Here is a 19,256-nt window from a genome sequence, read left to right on the forward strand (position 1 = left end):
TATATGCCAGAACGACTATATCCTATAGCCGCCATATAAATTGATTGATCGAAATGCCATAATTTTGTGTTAATAAAGTTAGGAAGCTGGGATTTTCATATGGCTTTTATATTTCACTAACCAGTCCGATCGGACAAATTTCATATGATCAAATTACAAACAGGTTTTCTAAGGTAACTGATTGATTTGATGCGCTATAACTTTGGTGTTTGTAAATTAGGAAGCTGGAAGGGGGGGTGGGTTTTATATTTTGGCCAATCAATCCGACCTACCGAATTTCATAAGGATCGGCCGACTATATGCTATAAAGGCCATATAACTAATTGATCGGAAAATGCTACAACTTTTAGTGTTTGTTAAGTTAGGAAGTTGGGATTTTTATGGCTTCTATTTGGCCAATCAAACTGACTTACCAAATTTCATAAGAATCGGCGGACTATATAATATTATTTTTCCTTATTTAGAATCTGTCGTCGATTCATCTTTATACTCTTGCAGAGCTTGGCCAGAGCCGTCAGTGTAATCGTAGTAGCGAGACATTCCGATTCTATAAAGTATATATTTTGTCAGGATCACCTCCTTGACATAGCCCATTTCGGTCCGTCTGTCTGTCCGTCTGTCTGTCCGTTCGTCTGTTTCTACGTGAACTAAACTCTCAGTTTTAAAGATATCGAATTCAAACTTTGCACACCCTTCTTTCCTGTAATGCAGTATATAAGTTTGAACGGCATTGATCGGGCACTATATCCTATAGCTGCCATATAACTGATTGATCGGAAAATGCCATAACTTGCTGTTTGTAAAGTTAGGAAGTTCGACTTTCTAGGGGTCTTATATTTGGCCAATCAATCCGACGTACCAATTTCCATAAGGATCTGCCGACTATATCCTATAGCTGCTATATAAATCGATTGATCGGAAATGCCATAACCTTGGTGTTTGTAAAGTTAGGAAGTTGGGATTTTCAAGCGGTTTTATATTTTGGCCAATTAATCCGACTCATCACTTAACAGGATCGGACGTTTGATGCATCTTATAGCTGCCATATTACTGATTGATCGGAAATGCCATAAATTTGCTAAAGTAGAAGGGGGGATTTTTATGAGTATTAAGAATGTATCATATGAATAATTTTCGAGAATAGGACTTACAGAGAAAAATAGTAGGTTTATTTGATCAACCAAATTTAAAACCATAGAGTAACCTTCTAACTTCCTAACTTTACAAAACAAAACACGAAAGTTATGGCATTTCTGATCAATCAGTTATATGGCAGCTTATAGGATATAGTCGGCTGATGCTGGCTGTTCCGACTTATATACTGCGGAAAAGGAAAGAAGGGTGTAAAAAAAGTTTCAATCTGGATAGCTTTAAAATCAGAGAGACTAGTTTATGTATAAACAGACAGACGGGCGGACGGACATGGCTACATCAACTCAGGAGGTGATCCTGATCATGAATATATATGTTTTATAAATGGAGAGATGTCTCCTTCATCATGTTGCACACTTTTGACCAAAATTACAATACCCTGCAAGGGTATAAAAAGTGATTTTAGCCTAAAATCTGATACATGAAGTTGTTATAAAAATGAAACAAGAAAGGAAAGCCACTCGGACGGAGCCGTGTTGATATACCCTTGCAGAATATTCTTTAAATTATATTCTTCAAAATTATTAATTTGATGCATTCTTAATACTCATAAAGTCCTAATTTCCTAATTTTAAAACACCAAAGTTATGGCATTTCCAATCGTTCGGCTATATGGCAGCTATAAGATATAGCTCACGATCGTTATGAAATTTTAGCATGTCGGATTGATTGGCCAAAAATAAAACCTATGGTAAATCCCAACTTAACTTATAAACACCAAAGTTATGGTACTTCTGATCAATCAGTTATATGGCGGCTATAGGATAGTCGTCCGATCCTTATGAAATTCGGTAGGTCGGATTTTAGGTACAGAAATAGTGTGCAAAATTTCAAAACAATTCGTCCAGTAGATCTTGCAGGATCGTGTTCACCGACTTTGAAATGGCAACTTTTCAGGAGAGCGTTTTAAAGTTTTTTTTTCACTCAATAATACCGGCACACACTTTCAGTGGTGTATCCGTGGTGCTAATAGGTTGCGTAATAAATTGGTATTTTCTTCTTGAAGTTACTGTTTCGATTACGTCTAGCTGGTTATATGACCGAAAAAATACTTGGTTCGTATTAGACTTTCTAAGGTATGTATGAAAGTCATTGAAATGTCATACAATAGATTTAAGCACAAGCGTTTTGTGTTAAAAAAGAACTATAAAATATAATATTTATAATATACAAAATACTAATGTAACAAGACTATATGTTTTCACATTTGGAAATAAAGGTTTTGTTAATTTACTGGTATTTAATTGGGAAGTTCTAACTGGTACAAAATAGTTTGTATAACTAAGTAAAAATTTTAAAACTGGTAGAAAAAATTGTGAAAGTATGTCAGCTATTTTACCAGCTATAAATAATTTTTTTTTGTATAAAAATTTTTTTTTCTATAATAAGAAAAAATGCCGTAAATATAGGAAAACGTCTGATATTTTAGAAAATATTTTATATATTTAAGGGTGAAAGTATTAGGCGAAAAGGCATAAAATTCTCCGAAATCAAGAGGTTAATTCTTTAGTATTTATATGTCTTAATATCGTTTATGGAAACCACTGCGCTGTTGTGTTTTTAACTGCAAGCCCAGAAGTCGCGGGCAAAATGCAAAAATTAAAAAAAACAGATGTTGAAAATTCCGCTCACATTTACAGACGCTTATTTAATAAAAACTAGTATTAATCTCCACGTCCGACGGTGCAGACGTGTAAAATTATGAAGGTGTAATTATTTAAAACTTTGTTTTCATTGTACAAATTGATGTTATGATCTAGCCATATACGTCTGTCCGTCTGTCTGTCGGTCCGTATGAAAGCTGAGATCTCGGAAACTATAAAAGCTAGAAGATTGGCATTTTGCATGTAGATTTTAGGAGATCCTAAGCAGCGCAAGTTTGTTTCAAAATGGTGGCACGCCCCCTCTGACGCCCACAAGCCACAAGCTATGGTCACAGTTTTGATGCTATTATGAAAATTTTAATTGATATGTATTTGATTCGTCAATACCTATCGATTGGCCTAATAAAAGTTTGCCACGCCCACTCTAACGCCCAAAAATCCATTAAACGCTTAAGCCTAGCTAGCGCCCACATATACGCCTTTCAATAGCGCCATCTAACGGATGACTTTGGAACAGCTGGCCAAGGTGCTAATTCGAGCGGCGAAAAACATACAAGAAGGCATATTTATATTAAGTTGTTTATCTGAGTAACGGGTATCTAATAGTCGAGGCACTCGACTATAGCGTTCTCTCTTGTTATACCCTTGCAGAGGGTATTATAATTTTGGTCAAAAGTGTGCAACGCAGTGAAGGAGACATCTCCGACCCTATAAAGTATATATATTCTTGATCAGGATCACCTCCTGAGTTGATATAGCCATGTCCGTCTGTCCGTCTGTCCGTCTGTCTGTTTCTACGCAAACTAGTCTCTCAGTTTTAAAGCTATCGAGTTGAAACTTTGCACACACCCTTCTTTCCTTTGCACGCAGTATATAAGTCGGAACGGCCGGGATCGGCCGACTATATCCTATAGCTGCCATATAACTGATTGATCGGAAATGCCATAACTCTGCTGTTTGTTAAGTTAGGAAGTTGGGACTTTCTGTGGGTTCTATATTTGGCCAATCAATCCGACCTACCAAATTTCATAAGGATCGGCCGACTATATCCTATAGCTGCTATATAACTGATTGATCGGAAATGCCATAACTTTGGTGTTTGTAAAGTTAGGAAGTTGGAATTTTCTATGGGTTTTATATTTGGCCAATCAATCCGACCTACCAAATTTCATAAGGATCGGCCGACTATATCTTATAGCTGCCATATAACTGATTGATCGGAAATGCCATAACTTTGGTGTTTGTAAAGTTAGGAAGTTGGGATTTTCTATGGGTTTTATTTTTGCCCAATCAATTCGACATATTAAATTTCATAAGGATCGGCCGACTATATCCTATAGCTGCCATATAACTGATTGATCGGAAATGAAATAACTTTGGTGTTTTTAAAGTTATTAAAGTTAGGAAGGTGGGATTTTTTATGAGTATTAAAAATGCATCATATGAATAATTTTGGAGAATATAATTTGCAGAATATTCTGCAAGGGTATTTCAACTTCGGCTCCGCCCGAAGTTAGCTTTCCTTTCTTGTTTTATGTGTTTTTATGTTGTTTATAGTTGCCCTGAAGACGGTTGCCGAAGTGCAACCGAAATTTATTGAAAAAAAAAATGAAAACTTAAATTTAAAAACTTTGGTTTAAAATTTTTTTCAATTGTTGACCTCGAGCCGCAAAAACTCCAAAAAAAAAAAAAAATTAAAATGAAATAATTTTTTTTTTCTGTTCATCAAAATATTCCTTTGAGACTTAGTAATTATTTACTATATCAGAATTACGCTTTTAGTTTTGTCGAAATCGGACAACAATATCATATAGCTTCATTGTTTTTAAAATTATAATACCCTCTGCAAGGGTATAAAAATTAAAAAAAACCTAATTTGTTTTGTTTGAAAATAAATATTTTAAAGGAGCAGGTCAATAACCTGCAGACAAATTAAAAAGCCCTTTTGAAAATTTCCGTGCATATGGAAAACAGAAAACCTTACTTTTTTTTAAAAAAGGCGTTCCGTGTCTCAAAACGAAAAGTTTTGAATTCGTAGACAGTCCCACCGGTTGAGCCACACTCTTATCGCAATGAGCAACTAAAAACGTACACATCAGCACCCTTTTACTCATCTTTAAAATTATTAATAGTGAATTGTTTTCAAGCATCTTCCAAATGCGCGTGTGTCGCGCGTTTTACTCAAATAAAACCTACATGTTTTATTATTATCCTTAATCAATTCCTTTTCTGACTTCCGAGTCTTGAGAGTAAATATTTTTTTTATCCTCCTTTTTTTACAGTCTTAGAAATACGATTTTAAGTTTATAAATTTCTATAAAACTATTTTATATAGGCGCCAAGCCTGTGTAAGAAAGTATCAAAATGTCAGCAACTCAAATTAAAAATAAGAAAAGTGTCAACAAAATATTATATAAAGTTCCAAGCAATGCTGTTATGGAACAGGTAGCAACTAAAATAATAATAATAGTATAAATAATTTTACTAACAAATATATTGATATACACAAAAATAATTTAGCTTTGAAAGATTCCACATTCCCTATCTCCTTGTTATATAAATTCAATAAACAGAAAAGATGCTTTAATATTAATCATAAAATATTTAGATTGTGTAAGGACAGATTGCTAACAAATAAATAAATTTGAATAAAAACACAAAAAAACAAGAAAGGAAAGCTAACTTCGGGCGGAGCCGAAGTTGATATACCCTTGCAGAATATTATGTACATTATATTCTCCAAAATTATTCATAAGATGCATTCTTAATACTCATAAAAAATCCCAACTTCCTAACTTTAAAAACACCAAAGTTATGGCATTTCCAATCGTTCAGTTATATGGCAGCTATAGGATATAGTCGGCCGATCCTTATGAAATTTAATAGGTCGGATTGATTGGCCAAAAATAAAACTCATAGAAAATCCCAACTTCCTAACTTAACAAACACCAAAGTTATGGCATTTCCGATCAATCAGTTATATGGCAGCTATAGGATATAGTCCGCCGATCCTTATGAAATTTGGTAGGTCGGATTAATTGACCAAATATAACACCCATATAAAATCCCAGCTTCCTAAATTTACAAACACCAAAGTTATGGCATTTCCGATCAATCAGTTATATGGCAGCTATAGGATATAGTCGGCCGATCCTTATGAAATTTGGTAGGTCGGATTAATTGGCCAAATATAACACCCATATTAAATCCCAACTTCCTAACTTTACAAACACCAAAGTTATGGCATTTCCGATCAATCAGTTATATGGCAGCTATAGGATATAGCCGTTCCGACTTATATACTGCGTGCAAAGGAAAGAAGGGTGTGTGCAAAGTTTCAATTCGATAGCTTTAAAACTGAGAGACTAGTTTGCGTAGAAACAGACAGACGGACAGACGGACAGACGGACAGACGGACATGGCTATATCAACTCAGGAGGTGATCCTGATCAAGAATATATATACTTTATAGGGTCGGAGATGTCTCCTTCACTGCGTTGCACACTTTTGACCAAAATTATAATACCCTCTGCAAGGGTATAACAAGAGAGAACGCTATAGTCGAGTGCCTCGACTATTAGATACCCGTTACTCAGTTAAACAACTTAATATAAATATGCCTTCTTGTATGTTTCTTTTTGTTTATTTTTTTTAACAAAATGTGAATTATAGTGACTACATGAAAAAAGGACAAAAAGTTCAAATTATCAATTTGAATTCGGCGATCTCTTAGTGCTGGCAGCTTTACAGCACCAGCGCTGCTTTAGCGCAGGCAGCTTTTGTCCTGCACCAGCAACTGTGTTTATATTTATGTTTTTGAGTGCAATAAATTGACTAGAAATATTAAACATACATACTTATATTGGCTAAACACATACATTCTTAAATAGTATTATGTATATTAAAGTCTAAATGTTTGCACAACAAGAGTAACGGGTATAGAGAATAGCTTTCTTTGAAAGGAGTTATCTTTGCCGGGCAATTGCAACTTTGTACAATGTAAATACATACATATGTATATGCTTACATACATACACACATACGCCATTGTTTGACTCAGACCTCCAATTTGACTAACTTGATTTGATTTGCATAGTTCTTGGGATATAGTTCGGTATTGACAACCATCGCAATTTCCTTTAATATAAATCCTTATCGAGAATTAACGTTGACTCTGTTGAGCACCTTGGCCAGCTGTTCCAAAGTCATCCGTTAGATGGCGCTATTCTATTGCGCCATCTACCCCAAGACATTGGTACCACGGGCCATGAAAGTCGGAAATGTAGGCGCTAGCCAGGCTTAAGCGTTTAATGGGTTTTTGGGCGTTAGAGTGGGCGTGGCAAACTTTTATTTGGCCAACCGATATTTATTGACGAAACAAATACATATCAATTAAAATGTTCATAATATCATAAAAACTGTGTCCACAGCTTGTGGCTTGTGGGCGTCAGAGGGGGCGTGGCTCCATTTTGAAACAAACTTGCGCTGCGTAGGAACTCCTAAAATCTACATGCAAAATGCCAATCTTCTAGCTTTTATAGTTTCCGAGATCTCAGCGTTCATACGGACAGACAGACGGACAGACAGACGGACAGACGGACATGGCTAGATCGACTTGGCTAGTGATCCTGAACAAGAATATATATACTTTATAGGGTCGGAAACGCTTCCTTCTACCTGTTACATACTTTTGCACGAATACAATATACCCTTTTACTCTACGAGTAACTGGTATTATTATGGCATAAAAAAAATGTATCGGGAAATCGACATAGCCTTTTAATATTTTATTTTTGTAAAAGCTTCAAGGGTATATAAAATTCGGCATACCAAATTTTTATTTTGATTACCTCTAATTTATGTTAAATTGTTAATAAATAAAGTACAAAACTGACTATCAAAGTTTTAAGTCAATGTTTCTCGGGAGAAGAAAAGCCTTAGCCCCCTATGATTGATCAAGATTGGATGACAATATCCTTTTGCAAACTGTCCCTTATGCGAAGGAATATGTACATAATGCGCATAGGGGAAGGCAAATTATTTGCTATAGCTGTCATAGGATTTATTAAATCAATTGCACTTATCCAAGTTCACTTTAACAGCAAGAGTAAAAAAACTTCCCATTTCCTTGCCTTTATTTCCTATTTTTATGTAGAATGCTTACGTCATATTCCGATTTTTAAGTGCAAGGAGTAATCAAAGGACACACTTGTGCATTGTTTTATCTCAGTGTTTTCTTTTGAAAGCTCGCAGTCATTGTATGAGCTTGAAACTTACTGCCGAGAGTGTGTAGACTTACGAATGGAACGGTTGTACTTGTTGCCAGTGTTGTTGTTTGAGGCGAATTCGTAAACGCAACATGTTTGAAGTTGACTTACTCAGACAATATGCTGTTGCATACTGGGATATGAAAATAGTGGTTAAAGTTGTTGGAATAATATTTATTTAATTTGCATGAGCCATCAGAATACCGCCACAAAGAATTTATTGTCCCTTTTATATTATCATTTCCAAGTGCTTACTCTGTATTACTGGTTAACTACTGAACACTTCATCGGCTGGCTGCAATCGTCGTTTGTGGCCGAGATTTTTGGTGTTGGTGTTGCTGTTGCTGCTGGAGCTACTACTTCGCAGCTCAGTTGGCTCCTTATTTGCCGGCTAACAGTTCGTAGAGGTCCTCGTGCGAATTCGTCGTCCGTGGCTTCGCATCGTCGTCGGCTGCCCCAAGGACTCGTGCAGTTGGATAGGTTCGTGTTCGTTGCACATTCGCCAGCGATGGCAAGCTTAAAATTTTTCGGAATGCGTTAAGGATCAGTTTTGCGCGAATTACGGTCAGGAAAGGTTGCTAACGACAAAGAGCCGGCGTTCGAATCAAACATTTTCCCAAGTACATTTCCCAGAGTCTTCCTTTCTGTGCGTGTGTGTACGGTCCGCGATTTTGATTAGTTCTTGAGTGCTTGAAGAAGCAATGTAAACAAATCGCCTATGAAAACTGACCTAGGCCAGGAAACTTTGAGAACGCAACTGACCTATGTCAAACACGAGAAAACCATACCAGGACTTGGACAATATTGATTAAGCATAAGAATGTTTTTCATATTCATAGTATTAGAGTAATTTATTTTATAAAGCTTGTGCTAAATCTCAAAATATCTTAGGAACCCGTAAATGCCCTAATCTTTTTCTTAGTCTTTGCACCACTTTCTGTTAAATTATATCAGTAAATATTGCATTGTGTATCGCAAGAACAAGTAGGATCTTAGGACAGTTTGGCCATATGCAAAGGCAATTATCCAAGAACATATCCCAATATCGCTCGCTTAAACTATAAATGGTTGTGAACTCTAGTAAGGCTAATATCGAACAGGACCTTTAAAACCCCTAGTTGACTTTGTCATAACTAATTGTGCTTTCTGCAGTATTTAATAGATACGCTAGATATTACGTCAACGAAATTCGGGAAAAGACTGTAGTTCTCTGGCCAGTTATTAAATATTATTAGTGAGCAGTGAAAAGTTTTAAAAAATTTCCAAGCTATAAACGGAAAAAGTGCGACATAGAACCATATTTATAAAATTAATAAAGTGTTGGAAAATGTGAAAAAATCCAAAACCGAATAGAATAACGTACGAGTCTTGAGTTTATAAACTGATTCAATGGTAAGCAAGAAATTCTTTATAAACCTAGTATATAAGACTGAAATTCTTTATTCAGCTGATCTGAAAGCGAAATATTTATTGTCTGTGGGTAAACATTTCTATTTCTTTTTTAACACGAAAATAGTTTTGATCCTGAGCCACATGTTGTAAACTGAAAAAATTAATACCTAAAAAAGAGTCACAATGAACATTTTTTAAGATCAATTAATCGATCGAAAAAAAATGTTTTTCATTGAAATTTTCGAATCGCTGCGCAAAATTTTTCAACATTTTTTTTTGCAAATTAAGCAGGCTTATTCAAATTTATTTGTTCTGTACAAAAATGTATAACGCAATTCCATATTTCTACACTCATTTTTTAAAATAAGTTTTCAAACATTGAATGTCCTTGAAAGGGTGTAATAAAGGTATTTATGCTCGCAACGCACTGAACAAGACTAAGCCTACAATAGATTAAATTTTACAGCAGGTGTCGGAACAGCCGAAATCAGATGACTATTTTAAGTTGGTGAAGTTCGACTGAGTATTGATTATGAGAAAAAGTTGATTAATTTTACAAAAATGTAAGACTTTTTGACTTGTACTTACCTTGATATTATACATATACTTATACATAAAACTCAAGAATTGTCCATAAGTCTAGCTTTTCGTGGAGCTCGCCGGTCACTATTGATTTTCTTGCCGCCTATTCGACACTTCAAATTCAATTAAAATTGTTGGACTAAAATTGCTCTTTGCCAGTTGGTCAAGTGCAACCTCGGCAAAATTTCGCAGTGAGCAGGATGAAGAGGGTGCAGAATCGAGAGGCTTGCGACAGTTGCTAAACAAACGCCAATCCAAGCAATTTCAGAGCTGACTGCATTGCAATGGGCGGCAAAAAAGAAGGAGCCAGGACGGGCTGCATGCATTGCAGGGAAGTGATTTCTGCAGTGATCCGGGGCCAAATCCGAATCCGTTTGTGTGAAGTGAGTTGCATAAATGTGCAAGCTGTTCAAGTGATTTCGATTGAAAGACTCTGAATGAGACGTTGTCTGGCTTCGGCTGCGGATGCTGGTCCTTCATCTGCTTGCATTATTTTGTTGCATACTTTGCTGCGTCATTAAACCAATTGATGAACTTGAGTAAAAGCGATGGTGGGGGAAAACGTGTTTATTACGCTTAGCGTGCCGTAAGTGGAAAATCAAATTCTAATACCAGAAATGCTGAAGCCCTCTCGAGCGCTTCTTTTGATTAGACTTATGAACATGTACTAAAAACTGATAAGCGTCAATTGATATACTTTAAATGTTCTTTAATGTTAATTTCAGTGCATATATCCTAGTGCTTTGAACACATTGTGTCGATGTATGTAGGTTGAGCGCAACTGAAGTCAAAACATTTCATTAAAGGCAGTGGCGAACATAGTGAAAAAGTACACAAAAGCAGCTGAAAACAAAATGTTGACAAAAAGCGTAAAACACACAGCTCAATAGTGCACAAAATGAAAATGAAAATGACGCAACATGCAAAAAGCAGAAACAAAAAAAGAGAGATGCAACAAACTCGGAAAAAATGTAACCAAACCGACTGACCAGCGGACTGAAAGAGCCTCAGACAGACAGTCCATACAAATAAATACGCAGTCAAAGGCAATCAACGTCAGCTAGCAAGGCACGGAAGGCAGCTCGGCTCTCGTCCCTCTTGACAACTACCGATATTTGATTTGAAAACATTCCGAAAAACGCTGCCCAAATGCATTTTCATTCTATTTTGAATGCTCGTCATCGTCATCAGCCGCATTTGGCTCCAAGGATCGCTGCAAATAAATAAATGGCAGCCATTGGCACAACAATTACAATTCGATGCAGACATTTCGATGGTTTTGTACTCCTTTTTTGGTCATTTCTTGGTGCCGCTTTGTCACTTGATGTTTTAATTGGAAGGCAACATTTCATTTCAAAGCCGATGTTAGTTTTTGAACTTGACAGAAAAAATTCACAAGTCGCGTGCTCGAATTCACTCGATATTTTAAAAAATTATCTAAGAACAAGAAACTTTTTAATAATAAAGTTAATACAATAAAGTTTTCCTATAATGCCTTTTTATAGGATATATACGTTCGAATTTGATTTACAATCGATTCCTCAATGTTTTGTTAAGTTTTAACATTGATTTAATTTTATTTCTCGGGAACAAAACTTTTCTGACTCAAAACTTTTCACTAGCTAATATATGTCGGTCAAAAAAGCACAAAATTACGAAGAAATACTTATATTTTATAGTCTTCCTCCGTCAGACTTTCTTCCTGGCGTGTGAAAACTGTAAAGCTTTGTCGGTCGAAAAATTAACATCACATTAGGAAAGCGAATTTTATTCCGATACAATATTCGTAATAGGTATGAAGAAATCGTCCCTAAATTTGTGTATAAAAACTGTATTTACATTTTAAAAGCAGTCGATTTAAAATTTAACTTTGGTAAAAAAAAATGATGTGAAGGAAATTTTAATGCCAGTCATAAGTTCTTATCGGTGCGAAAAAGACATTTGTTCAGGCTCCACAACATCTGATTAAGGGGCGGGTATGGTTAATTCCGCCAAAAAAGGTATATTTTCATGAAGTTTTTCACACGATACGATTAATGTCAGATCAATTGTTTTGTTAGCATATCAAAGTACAACATTTAAACTTTTTTTCAGAAATTTTCATCGAAAAAATTTGCAGCCAAGCTCCGTGGGCGCCTCCAAAACAGGTTTTGCGGTGAACAGCACAACTCGTTACTAGATCATTAGAAAAAAAAAAAAAATTTTAATTAGTTAAGATGTTTCTAAAGGTAACTACGTTGAGTTTTTTCTTTTTTTTCTATTTTTGTGTTTTTGGTAACACTTTGAAGTCAAAAACGTGATTTAAAAAAAAACACTCGACGTCAGTACCTGCAGATTTAGGTACAGAGATAGTGTGCAAAATTTCAAAACGATTCGTTCCGTATATTTTGCAGAATCGTGTTCACCGACTTTGAAATTGCAGGAAAACGTTTTAAAGTTTTGGACATCCATCGCATACATGACGAGCTAACTCACCTCGTTCAACTGCCCATAGCTTCCAAAGTTTTACTCGGATCAATCTAAAATTTTATCGCAATATTCTTCAAATGTTGTGCATTCAGAAAAAAATAAGAAAAAGCAAACAAAATTTAAATACCATACCACCCCCTTAATTTACTATGACTGGCTAGGACCACACGTAAACTGCCCAAGAATGGACCACTTTTTTTTTGGATCTTAGGCTTCTTAGGCTATATATTAGGTAAACAGGAAAGGTTAATTATTTATATTCAACAGGGCAGCTTGTGCAGTGGCGGATCTAGGGTTGCTGGGGCAAAGCGAAAAATTCCGCTCCCTCCCTATTTGCTGTACGAATAACATTGGAGTATTTTAAGTGTAAATAGGTTATTAATTATTAAAAGCTTATATGTTTGAAGAATTGTATTTCATATCGATTCTTTTGTCAGTTACAACGGAAAAAACATTATTATTTGTGTTTTTGCAAGACAAAAAAATATTACTTTTAGAATATAACTTTTCTACCCTTGATTGCCGCAAATTCAGCAATAATATCATTGTAGTCGAGTGATGCTGATACTTCATTTTCGATAGATAGTATAGCTAAATTTGACAGCCTGTCTTGGTTTATGGTTGTGCGGAGATAAGATTTTATCAACTTCATTTTACTGAATGATCGCTCACACGAAGCCACGGACAATGGTAGAGTCAGCAAAATTTTCAATGCCGTCACAAGTGTTTTGTACGCCTCTAACCCCAACGATGAAATATACAATAGTATTCCTTTTGGAGTGAGATCAAGACTTTCTCCCTTTTTATTGGCCCTTTTCAGAAGAAAAATGACATCTTTGATATCGTGAAACAATTCCGTACCATTTAAATCATTAGAATAAATTTCAGCTAATAATTTGCATTTATCTTTAACTTCCAATAGTTTTCTATTTAAAACTTATTTGTCGTCATCAAGATATTCTTTGAAGTTGAAGAAAAATCCGAAGCGCTCATTCAGCACTCTCAAGCTAGCAAATCGAGTAGAAACTTCGATTGAAAGGCTGCCCAAAATTTCAACTAAAAAGCGTCTTGTTTCTTCGTAGGTATCGAGCGCAGCGTCATCAACAAGTTCACCTGGCATCTTACGTTTCTTGATTCTCCTCTTCGAAATCGTTACGCCCATTTCTTCACACAGCTTTCAACATGACTGTGTCGCAAAGACTAACTCTCCACTCTTTTATGTGGTCTGACAATGTCTCAAGTAATTCTGTCGCTTCGTAGATGGTGATCCCTTTGGTTTGGAACATTTTCTGCATTCTGTCAATAGAAGGAGCAGAACCAGGAAATCAAATTTTTCAACAGCACCAATGACAAGTGCTGCATCTTGTCTTGTGTCCACGGTTTCAGAAGAGGTACCTCGGAGTATTTCTAAAGCTGTTATTACTTCATCAAGTTGGGTAGATAAAGTATTTAGTATTTTGATTGGAATGCATGTAAACAAACGCGCTCATAACCTAACACGTATACTGCTCGCTCTCTCTCTCTCTCTCTCTCTAAGCAAGAAAGTTTATTATGACGTTTCGAGCGTCCCTTTTCCTTTTGATCACATCATAAAACACTTACACTTGTATTCTATAGGGAGCGTTACATGCGCAGCGCCGCGGGAAAATATGAATTTTTGAAACATATATTGCTAGTCGGACTCGATTTAGCGTCTCTTAGATTTGGCGCCCGGGGCGCTTGCCCTTTTCGCCCCCCCTAGATCCGCCACTGAGCTTGTGGCAGGTCTTTTAAAACACTTAGATCAAGAAGACGCAACGAAGTTGTGACTTCAACATATAAAACTTCAGATAAGATCATAAAATGTGTATACAGTTGTATATATTATTAATGTTTAAAAGTGGTTTTTGCTTAATTTGTTCATACATTTTTACCGTATGCAGGGGCATATAATAATACTTTTTTAAAACAACACTTTTAAATCTGATCCATTCCATTGGTTCGACACATAAGCCGCAATTATTTTTTTACACTTCTCAATATTTTAAATTTTTTTTCGACAAAATCGTGATAAAATAAAAAATTTCAACATAACAAGTATCTTATTCTACTGCATCAAATATCACGCACTTAATGCAACCAAAAAAATGTTAAAGTTACGACATTTCGCTTTGGTCAAATATGAACAAGAAAATAATTACAACACAATACCGACACCTCATCTTAAAATACCAACTGCATACAAAAATTTTGCTCCCTCCATGAAACCTGTTTAACGGACTGGAACGCAGAGGCTCTTCATTCACACAATTTACAATTTTCGCTCTTACTTCAATATTTTATACAATGTTTGTCTTTAAAAACAAAAAAAAGTTTAATAAAATGTATATTTAAATTTAAATTTTTACTTATTTTTTAGTTTTATGAAAGTATTTTCAGAAAACTCTTTATTTAAAATTTAGGTTACAATATCTATATACATTATATGTATATTTAAACCATTACTATTTTTTAAGAAATCACAGTGATACAAGAACATATCATAATGAAAGATATACAATTTCCTAATAACAAACCGGCGTTCTAATGACGGTGTACTACTCTAAACAGAAATAAATAAACAGAATTGAAAATCTGCTGTCCATTACAATCGAAACGATTTTTATACGGAACGAAAAGTGTAGTCTAAACTAACACTTTAAAAACAAGAAAAGAACCAAACTTCGGCAAGCCGAAGTTTATATACCCTTGGATTTATTACAAAATGACTACATTTTGATCTCTATGCCTATAGTATTAAACACAATAAAGCTATGTCGATTTTTGCGCTGCATTTTGACATCGCTTCTAATGCTCATATAACTGCATTAGATTTGTTCGATTTTGACAAAACTAAAAGCGTAATTCTGCTATAGTAAAAAATTACTATATCTCAAAGGAATGTTTTGATAAATAGACAGCAAACAGCTAAATACAATTTTAAAAAAATTTTTTTTATATATTTCCTATGGGAGCTATATGATATTTAATTGAATCTAAACCGTTTTAAATATTACCAAATCCCAAAGAACAAAAACAAAAATTAAAAACAACAAAGTTATACTTTGAAAATTTTTTTCTCTCTTATGGGAGCTATATGATATGGTCGCCCGATCCGTCTCGTTCAGACCTTCATATATACTACCTGCAATAGAAAGACGACTTTTGAGAAAATTTCAAGCAGATAGCTGAGGGACTAGTTTGCGTAGAAATGGACAGACGGACAGACAGACATGGCAAGATCAACTCTCCTGGTGATGCTGATTAAGAATATATATACTTTATAGGGTCGGAAATGTTTCCTTCACTGCGTTGCAAACTTTTGACTGAAATTATAATACCCTCTGCAAGGGTATAAAAATGATTATTAAATATTTCTTTGAGTAGTAATAATTCTTTTAACAAGAAACCGTTGCTGCTGCTATACAAATTTAATATTCTATATTTCTTGAAAACAATGAAACTTCGATTTTTCGATACATTTTCGATCATTCCATTAGCTACCATAGATTTTCCGATTTTTATAAAACTATTGTTAAACAAGAAAGGAAAGCTAACTTCGGGCGGAGCCGAAGTGTATATACCCTTGCAGAATATTCTGAAAATTATATTCTCCAAAATGGGATCGGTTGGCCAAAAATAAAACCCATAGAAAATCCCAACATCTATCTTTACATACACCAACGTTATGGCATTTCCAATCAATTAGTTATATGGCGGCTATAGGATATAGTCGGCCGATCCCTGCCGTTCCGACTTATATACTGCGTGCAAAGGAACGAAGGGTTTGTGCAAAGTTCAATTCAATTCGATATCTTTAAAACTGAGAGACTAGTTCGCGTAGAAACAGACAGACGGACAGACAGACGGACATGCTTAAATCAAAAAGAAAGAATTTCCTATCCTCCTTACATAAGCCCGTGGTGATCGCATCAAATTACCAAGTAACACCGAGACTTACGCATAATTCTTTAAAATCAACTGATTGTGCATATGGGAGCTATATAGAAAGCAATTTTATTTCTTAAGTAATCTGTAGGCCTTTTTATGTATGTACACAAATACCATTATAATCGAAATTGAAGAATAAAAAGGCCCATAGTATTTTTAAATTCCTTAAAAATAAAATCAAATGTTTATATATTATATTATATGTTTGTGCAGCGGACCGATCGAAAATTTTTTTAAAATGTAGTATTTGGTTCGTCAATAATCTTGTGTCACCAACAACTTTTTTGAGGTATTTTTATTTAAAGGTAAATTATGGAAAGAATATATTTATAAAGTGGCTGCACTGACACAGACTTTAATTACCCTTGCAGAGGGTATTATTATTTCAATCAAAAGTTTGCAACGCAGTGATGGAGACATTTCCGACCCTATAAAATATATATATATTCTTGATCAGCATCACCAGGAGCGTCCGTCCGTTTATACGCAAACTAGTCCCTCAGTTTTAAAGCTATCTGCTTGAAACTTTCCCAAAAGTTGTCTTTGTATTGCAGGTAGTATAAGTCGGAACGAGCCGGATCGGGCGACTGTATCATATAGCTGCCATATAACTGAACGATCGGACTGGTGTTTGTAAAGTTAGGAAGTTGGGATTTTCTATGAGTTTTATTTTTTGTCAATCAATCCGACCCATCAAATTTCATACGGATCGGCCGACTATATCCTATAGCCGCCAAATAACTGATTGATCGGAAATGCCATAACTTTGGTGTTTGTTGGGATTTTCTACGGGTTTCATTTTTGGCCAATCAATTCGACCTACCAAATTTCATAAGGATCGGATCCTACAGCTGCCATATAACTGAACGATTTAAAGTTAGGAAGTTGGGATTTTTTATGAGTATTAAAAATGCAACATATGTATAGTTTTGGAGAATATAATTTACAGAATATTCTGCAAGGGTTATCAACTTCGGCTCCGCCCGAAGTTAGCTTTCCTTTCTTGTTATACCCTTGCAGAGGGTATTATAATTTTGGTCAAAAGTGTGCAACGCAGTGAAGGAGACATCTCCGACCCTATAAAGTATATATATTCTTGATCAGGATCACCTCCTGAGTTGATATAGCCATGTCCGTCTGTCCGTCTGTCTGATTCTACGCAAACTAGTGTCTCAGTTTTAAAGCTATCGAATTGAAACTTTGCACACACCCTTCTTTCCTTTCCACGCAGTATATAAGTCGGAACGGCCGGGATCGGCCGACTATATCCTATAGCTGCCATATAACTGATTGATCGGAAATGCCATAACTTTTGTGTTTGTAAAGTTAGGAAGTTGGGATTTTCTATGGGTTTTATTTTATGAAAATTGGTAGGTCGGATTGACTGGCCAAAAATAAAACCCCTATAAAATCCCAACTTCCTAACTTTAAAAACATCAAAGTTATGGCATTTCCGATCGTTCAGCTATATGGCCGCTATATGATATAGTCGCCCGATCCGGCTCGTTCCTTTTGGGAAAGTTTCAAGCAGATAGCTTTAAAACTGAGGGACCTGCTTAGAAACGGACGGACGGAAAGACGGACATGGCTAGATCGACTCTCCTGGTGATGCTGATCAAGAATATATATACGTTATAGGGTCGCAAACTTTTGACTGAAATTATAATACCCTCTGCAATGGTATAACAAGCATGTGCACACATTGCGGAAATCATTAACAAAGTCAGTTCCTTGAAAATCTGGGACGATCTCTTCTATCATCATTTAGTTTATTCTATCATCATTTAGTTTATTCAATCAGGCGAATAAAAAATTACTAATCGTAAGGGGGCGGGTACAGTATTTATACCCGTTACTCGTAGAGTAAAAGGGTATATTGTATTCTTGCAAAAGTATGTAACAGGTAGAAGGAAGCGTTTCCATTTTGCATGTAGATTTTGGGAGCTCCTACGCAGCGCAAGTTTGTTTCAAAATGGTGCCACGCCCCCTCTGACGCCCACAAGACACAAACTGTGGCCACAGTTTTGATGCTTTTATGAAAATTTTAATTGATATGTATTTGTTTCGTCAATACCTATCGATTGGCGTAAGAAAAGTTTGCCACGCCCACTCTAACGCCCAAAAACCCATTAAACGCTTGAGCCTGGCTAGCGCCTACATTTCCGCCTTGCATGGCCCGTAGCGCCATCTAACGGATGACTTTGGAACAGCTGGCCAGCGGCAAAAAACATACAAGAAGGCATATTTATATTAAGTTGTTTAGCTGAGTAACGGGTATCTAATAGTCGAGGCACTCGACTATAGCGTTCTCTCTTGTTATATATTATAAACATTTTTATTATTTTTTTCTAAATGCACAACATTTCAAGAGTATAGATTTTAGATTGATCCGAGTAAAAACAAGAGAGAACGCTATAGTCGGGTGCCCCGACTATCAGATACCCGTTACTCAGCTAAAGGGAGTGCGAGGGAGATGGAGATAGAAACTTTGATCACGCATAACTTTTTAACGAATGGTCCGATTTGAAAAATTTCTTCTACATTTCGATAGGTATTGATAAACACAATAAAACTGCATTTTTACTTTTCCGAAATATTAAAATTTTTAAAATCGTATATAAGCGATTGTGGGCGTTAAAGGGGGCGTGGCACCATTTTGAAACAAACTTGCGCTGCGTAGGAACTTCTAAAATCTACATGCAAAATGCCAATCTTCTAGCTTTTATAGTTTCCGAGATCTCAGCGTTCATACGGACAGACAGACAGACAGACAGACGGACAGACAGACGGACAGACGGACATGGCTAGGGGGTATAACTAT

The 19,256-nt window shown here is 35.6% G+C and overlaps 1 protein-coding gene across 1 annotated transcript in view; it reads left to right on the plus strand.

The window, feature by feature from the left end:
• Positions 1 to 8,606: 8,606 nt before the first annotated feature.
• Positions 8,607 to 19,256, plus strand: part of LOC108053845 (myb-like protein AA) — a 61,417-nt gene continuing 50,767 nt past the window's right edge. Inside the window, 1 exon segment of the mRNA XM_044460795.1 lies at positions 8,607 to 9,415. The gene's annotated coding sequence lies outside the window, so the exon portion shown is untranslated.

This window comes from Drosophila rhopaloa, unplaced genomic scaffold, assembly GCF_018152115.1.
Source record: "Drosophila rhopaloa isolate 14029-0021.01 unplaced genomic scaffold, ASM1815211v1 contig_225, whole genome shotgun sequence".
Lineage (NCBI taxonomy): Eukaryota > Metazoa > Arthropoda > Insecta > Diptera > Drosophilidae > Drosophila > Drosophila rhopaloa.